Here is a 7,166-nt window from a genome sequence, read left to right on the forward strand (position 1 = left end):
AAGCAACAAAAAGAAGAAACAAATGGTTGGAGTTATTCCTGTGTAGTGGGAAAATAATTGTTAACAAGATAGCAGTTGCATAGAAATAATATTGCAAGAGGGTCTTCTGTAGGTAGTTTCAACATTACAAGTCGTCAAGCAACATCATTTCAACCAGTAAAATGGCATTGCGTACAACTACTTCCGCCTCGAAAAGGTTTCAGAACTTCCACCTTGGCCATGCTCTAATAAGGTGAATGCTACAGTAGTATATTGCTACTAAGATTTCAAGGGTTCTATCAGTGTCACGAAGGGGTAATATGGACATTGCATGATGATTTCCAGCACTGTTTGAAATAAAAATAGAGAATGTTTGGTAACGTACTTTATGCCAATCCTCCACTCTCAATTCTGGTATGATGTAGGAGGTCATGAAAACATGGAAGCTGCAAATTTATGCATTGTTGATTTTTCCAAAAACATATGACCAGAGTTCCTTTGGTCAATGTCCTGTTGTCTTCTATAGGGTGTTTGATGGACATGGAGGAAAAGATGCTACCCATTTTGTTAATGACAATCTATCCAGGTTCATTGTAGAGAATCCTAATTTTCCTTTAGCACTGGAGAAAGCAATTAGAATTTTTTTTACAGAGACAGACAAGCGTTTGCTAAGGATTGTTTACTTCACATTGTTCTCTCATCAAGTACAACAACCCTAACTACAATGGTTTTTGGGAGAACTCTATTGGTTCTAAATTTTGGAGACTGTCAAGCTGTGTTGCCTAGGCATGGATGGGTTGTAGAAATGTCAAGGGATCATAGGCCTTGTTGCACAAGATAGAGAAAACATATTCAAGGATTAGGAGGACATGTGGATGATGTTTATTTAAATTGTCAGTTAAATGTCACAAGGGTTTTGGGTGATTGGCATACAAGGTATGAAAGATCTTACTATTGGTGGTAGGCATTTGAGTGCAGAGCCTGAGGTAAAGAAAACAAAATTTTCAAAAGATGATAAATTTCTTTTCATGTATCTGGGAAGTTTTACAAGCCAAAATGCAGTTGAGTTTGCCAAGCATAAGAAACAAGAACACAATGCTCTGAAAACCTGCTGCAAAGATCTTATTGATGAAGCTATAAAAAGTAAAATTGTGGACAATTTTACTATGTTCATGGTTTTCTTCCATTCTGAGCCTCCACCCAATATCATTATCAATAGACCACACATTTTGAGAAAGTATTTCTATAGAAGATTTGTATAGCCTACAAGGCTTTTCAGATAGCTTGCGTGAACAACATTATTAGGGGTTGATGTAAATCTAATAAATAAAGGAGAGTGCACTAAATAATCTAATAATGAATTGTTGTCATTCATGTACAATTCATACCACAAATAGTGTGGTTTCATCAATGAAGAAAAAAGCAGACCCAATGCAAACTCCAATTGAAGAGGAAGTTCGAGGGGAAATTATTTAGAAGAATATTAGTCAACATCAAGGAAATGCACCTGCCAAAATCAATCCTCTCAGAGGAAGAGATCAAATCAAGGCCAAACCTCTACATCAACTGCTCAGGAAAGAAAAACTACAAGCTCAGCTGATCACTATGACATCTTGTCCCACAAAGATTCCAAACCTTCCCCATAGTTTATTGATTCCTATTTTAAACACATCTGGTGGCAAAGTAAACAAAGGGAAAAGCCAAATATATAGATGGAACAACAAAATACAGCTCATTTCTAGAATTTTGCAATTTCCAGGCTTTTCAAACTGGAGCCCCTTCAAGTATCTGGGAATGCTAATAACATTAGGCCACCCATCATCTATTGTTTATTGAGCAATATTAAAAATAAAATGATTGCCTGCAGTTCTTAGTGGTTAAACCTGACTAGTAGAGTAGTGCTCATAAAATATGTCGTATCCTCTCTTCCTCTATATCAATGCTCAACACTAAATTTACAAAGAGATAAAAAAATTTCAGAATCAAAGCAGAAAATATAACTCTAAAAAGTTTCATCATTTAACCTGGAACATGATCCAAGCTCTAAAGGACAATGTCAGTGTGGAAACTAAGGCCCCTGCTCTCATGATGATCCAGGTGGATCTTCAAGACACAGTGGCATGGAAAATCTCAAAATTCAAAGTGGCAGAAAAGAAAGTATCCTGACATCAGATCAAAGTGCTCGTCACCCTAATTCCAATGTTGCAAATGGCACTCCTTTCTGATTCCGGATGATGAAGTTGTGGCAAAAAGAAGGTTGCCTTGTTCCTTTGGAAAATGAGGCTTTTTCTTATAAAAATGGCTTTAAGCCTTATGAAGGCAAATCGTAATCGGAGAAGTCAAAGGGGTGGACTTAAGGAGGCATAGCAGAACCCTCGATCAACGATCTCTAACTAAATCGCAATCAGGGGCAGGCAATCGGTGACATCGGGATGGAGTGGTCAGAACTGGGCAAAGCCGACTTGCGATCGTGATCGACAGAACCAAAACCCCGGGCCGTTGTGTGAGCGGGATGTCGATGTGATCAACCGACGCTGATATCAGCGATCGGCGATAGGCGGCTGACAATCCACGCTAACGGGACTATTGATAGAGTGATGTGCCGATTGTGATATGGGGCCGGACCCGATGGGTCTATGAGCCCGATTTGATAAACTTTGAGATCCGGTTTTTAAGGGTTTGGTCGGAATTATTAGTGTTTGATGGGTTTTTGTGTATTATCGTTTTAAATGATAAAAGGCCTATTTTAAGGGTTTTATTGTGCCTGCCGACCCTTCCATCTAAATGACCTCTATTATAACCAAAACAACTACGATTTTTAAGTGACATTGTGTTATAAAGCCCAAGGCACACAACAGTGTATGGGGGGAGAGGATTTTCAGCACGCAGTTTGAGGCAGGAGAGCTTTCAGGTGGCTGATAGTGCATTTTGTCTAATTTGGGCAAGTTTTATATGTTTTCAGCCCCACTCAATGCATGGACGCATTGGTGTTGTCCGTTTCTCCATCTGAGGTCTCCATTTCACAACCATTTTCCAAAATGGAGGTATAAGCCTCTTTTTATGTAATTGGTGATTGTAATTCTCTTCTTTTCATGCCATTTAATATATGAAGGCCTCCCCATTGATCGAGCAGGGCCCGGAGACGTAGTCCGAGTTGGACGAACTCTGTTATCAAGTCTTGTTGTCTTCTTGTTGTGCCTTTGTGTGTTCCTTCTTATTTTATGTGTGCACATCAAATTTCTGTGTTAAGCTGCAATTTCTACATGTGATTCTTTTCATACATCTATAAGCAAAAGATCCCTGGATCAAGTGGTATCAAAGCAGGTCTTTTTAGATGTGAATTGCATGTTTGTATGCTAACAAGCGACATACTCTAAAGAGGCGAAGGGGAATTAGAGTCTTTCAATCCCAAAGCAGGGCATGCACATCGAAGGAGAAACATGGCAAAAGATGAAGCTCATCTTGAAGAGGAGCGCAATTTCAGAAAGACCTTCTATTCAATGGTAGAGAATATCAGTCAGTTGGTTTTAACGCTGGAGAAAGTAGAGGAGAGAAACCCAGAAGAACAAGGTTCAGCACATGGGAATGGTGGAGAAGAACCCCCTCCTTCTCCTTCAACGAGTGAAGGTTCTCCTTCCTCTCACCACCATAATTGTAGAAATTCAAAGGATGCATCTAAGAAACATTTCTTTAAATTAGATGTTAAATTTGATCTTCCCATGTTTAATGGTGAAAGTAACTTAGAGAAGCTTAATAATTGGATTAAGCAGATTGAGGTCTACTGCAGGATTCAACAAATCGTGGAGGATGAGGCAAAGATTCAGCTGGGCTCTCTATGGCTGAGTAGCACTGCTCTCGTTTGGTGGGAGAGCAAATTGCAGCACAATAAGAATGTGGGTAACCTCTTTTCCTCATGGCCTGATTTTATTTCTGCGTTAAAGGAACATTTTTATCCTTTAGGATACAAACAAAAAGCTTTAATGAATTCATAGTATTTAAGGCAAGGCAAAGGTCAGGATGTTTAGAGTTTTACAGAGGAGTTTAGAAAGCAAGCACTGAATTTGGGTATTGCACTTGATACACCTGAAGTTGTAACTAAGTATATTGGCTCATTGCATAGCTACATTAGGCATTCATTGTTGTTGTTTGAACCAACCACTATTGACTTAGTGAGTGTAAAGGCAATTCATATTAAGAACAGGGGCAAAAACGAAAGAGATGATCAGTCCAGAAAACCACCGTTCAAACCTCCCAATGGAAAATCTAAAGCAAAATGGAAAGGAAAGGAGAAGAAGATGGCAGCAGCCAAAGAAGGAGAAAGGTCGTATTGCAATCACTGCAAAAAGGAAGGCCACGATGACGATCATTGTTGGAAGCAGCACCCAGAAAAGCATCCAAAGAAGTATGGGGGAAAGGGAAGTAGAAGACAATGGAAACTGCACAGCAAGACCTTGGATTGGATTCGGGAGATGAAGCATTGATCACAGCAACAGGAACAAAATGTACTCTTACACCTCATGTTAATTCCAAACCGCATGAAGGCATTAGTTCTGTAAATGAGTCCCTTCCTAATGATCGAAAGAGAATTGAACTGTTTCATATCAAAGTTGTTGTAAATCATACTAAAGTTGAAACTCTGTTTGATACTGGATCCCAAGAAAATTTAATCGCAGAATCCCTAATAAAGAAACTTGGCTTAGAAACAAAACCACATCCGAAACCTTACCTGCTTGGATGGGTACATGATAAAGCAAAATTGAATGTAACCAAGAAGTGTAAAGTAAAATTTGTAATTGATTCTAAGCTAGTGGACGAAGTAGAACTGGATGTAATACCATTGGATATCTGTGGCATGGTGTTAGGGAGCCCATATCTATATGATAGAAAGGTAGTCTTTTCCGTCGTGAAAATAAATACCAAATCACGAAAGATGGGGTAGAATATATAGTAAGGGCTCATCAAAATAAAATCAATGCCAACCTTGTAAGTGCTAGACAAATGAAAAGACTGGTGAATTCCAATAAGGGTTGCATGCTAATGGTTGTAAGGGAAAAAGAGGCAAAATTCGTTGATGCTTTTCAGGGCTACGATCAGGAACATAAACAAGAGTTATTTGAATTAATTTCTAATTATGATGAGTTGTTTCAGGATCCAAAGGGATTACCTCCGAAGAGGGAAATCCAACACGAGATCCATTTGCAGCATGACGCTCCTTTACCAAATATTGGCATGTACAGGATGTCAACCATTAAGATGGAGGAAATCAAGAAACAGGTGCAGGAATTGCTGGACCAAGGGCTCATCAGGCCGAGCACTTCTTTGTGTGGTTCACCGATTGTCTTAGTCCCAAAGAAAGATGGCACATGGAGGATGTGTGTGGATTACCGCGCATTAAACAAGATCATGGTGAAAAATCGCTACCCTCTTCCATGCATTGATGACTTATTAGATTAATTAAAGAATGTTGTTTATTTCACAAAATTGGATTTGCGCAGTGGTTATCACCAGCTCTGAATTGCGGAGCAGGACGTGTGGAAAACCACCTTCAAGACCAAATAGGGGTTGTTCAAATGGATGGTGATGCCATTCAGGCTTTGCAACACTCCAGCCACTTTTATGAGGATCATGAATGATCTCTTTAGGCCTTTTATTGATGAATTTTTTTTTGTATATTTAGATGATATACTTGTCTTTAGTAGGAGTTGGGTTGAACATGCGTGTCATCTAAAGAAAGTGCTTGATGTACTGAAAAAAGAAAAACTCTTTGTAAAATTGTCAAAGTGTGAATTCGAGAAAACCTCATTGGGTTACCTAGGTCATATTGTTGGTCATGGTCAGTTAAAGATTGATCCTTCTAAAGTTGAAGCAATTGTAAATTGGCCTAAGCCTACTAGTGTAACCGAGGTCCATAGCTTTTTAGGTGCAGTCTAGTATTCGAGGAGATTTATTGCTAAATTCTCTATTATTGTAGCACCTCTACACACATTGACAAGTGTGAAACAGGTCTTCCAATGGGGAGGAAGACAGCAGAATTCCTTCAAAACATTGAAGGAAAAGATCAGCACCGTGCCAGTCTTAGCCTTACCCAATCTCCAACATCCATTCGAGATAGAAACCGATGCTAGTAGTTATGCCATGGGAGCTATACTAATGTAGCAAAAGAAGACGATTTGTTACCATTCTGAGAATTTTTCTCAAGCTGTGATAAACTATCCCACTTACGATAAGGAGCTTTATGCCTTGGTGTAAAGTGTGAAAAAGTGGAAACACTACCTGATCGGCAAGGAGACCATCATCCATATGGATCATACCTTCAGTCACAAACCAAGTTGCAGCAATCTCATCATTTCAGGTGGATTGGTTTTCTTCAACAGTTTCATCTGGTAATAAAGTATAAGAAGGGCAATAGCAATAAAGTGGCTAATATGTTATCTCGCCGTCCTATTTTTGCTTCTGTTATTTTGCATAATGCTTCGTTGTCTTTTGAGAGTTATGTTGAACAATATGCTAACAATGATGACTTTAAGGAGATTTATGCAAAACTAAACCATGGTTCACCGGTGGACAACTATCATTTGCAAGGGAAACTGTTGTATCACCTTGGTAAATTGTGTATTCCCACAGGGGAAAGAATACATGTAATTCGAGAGGCCCACACCTCTCTTGTGTGTGGACACTTTGGTGTTGAAAAAACTTTATGTCATGTACAAAGATTTTGTTTTTGGCCTCATATGAAAAACATTGTGACTCGCTATGTAAATTGTTGTGTGATGTGTTCTGTTTCAAAGCCCTCTAATAGAAAACTCGGGCTCTACACACCACTCCCTATTCCAAGTCATCCATGGGAAAGTGTGTCAATGGACTTTGTAGGAGGTTTGCCTTTGTCTAGGAAGAGTCACGACTATTTGTATGTCTTCGTTGACTGTTTTAGAAAGATGTGTATTCTTATGCCTTGTAAAAAGTAGATCACTACAGAGCAGACTGCTTCTCTTTTCTTTCAGCATGTTTGGGTCCATTTTGGATTACCCACATCGATTGTGTCAAATCGGGACTCTTGCTTTCTCAGAGAGTTTTGAATTAGCTTGTGGAAGATGATGGACACCAAGCTGAAAGGAAGCACGACATTTCATCCGCAGACTGATGGACAGACAAAGGTTGTCAACCATACCGTGGTACACTTGTTACGA

The 7,166-nt window shown here is 39.2% G+C and overlaps 1 pseudogene; it reads left to right on the forward strand.

The window, feature by feature from the left end:
* Window positions 1-410: 410 nt before the first annotated feature.
* On the forward strand, window positions 411-1,241 carry LOC149144031 (putative protein phosphatase 2C 27 pseudogene; annotated as a pseudogene).
* The last annotated feature ends 5,925 nt before the right edge of the window (window positions 1,242-7,166 follow it).

The sequence above is a fragment of the Pinus tabuliformis genome, chromosome X (genome assembly GCF_031772625.1).
Source record: "Pinus tabuliformis cultivar Carrire ecotype Pingquan chromosome X, CPIR1, whole genome shotgun sequence".
NCBI lineage: Eukaryota > Viridiplantae > Streptophyta > Pinopsida > Pinales > Pinaceae > Pinus > Pinus tabuliformis.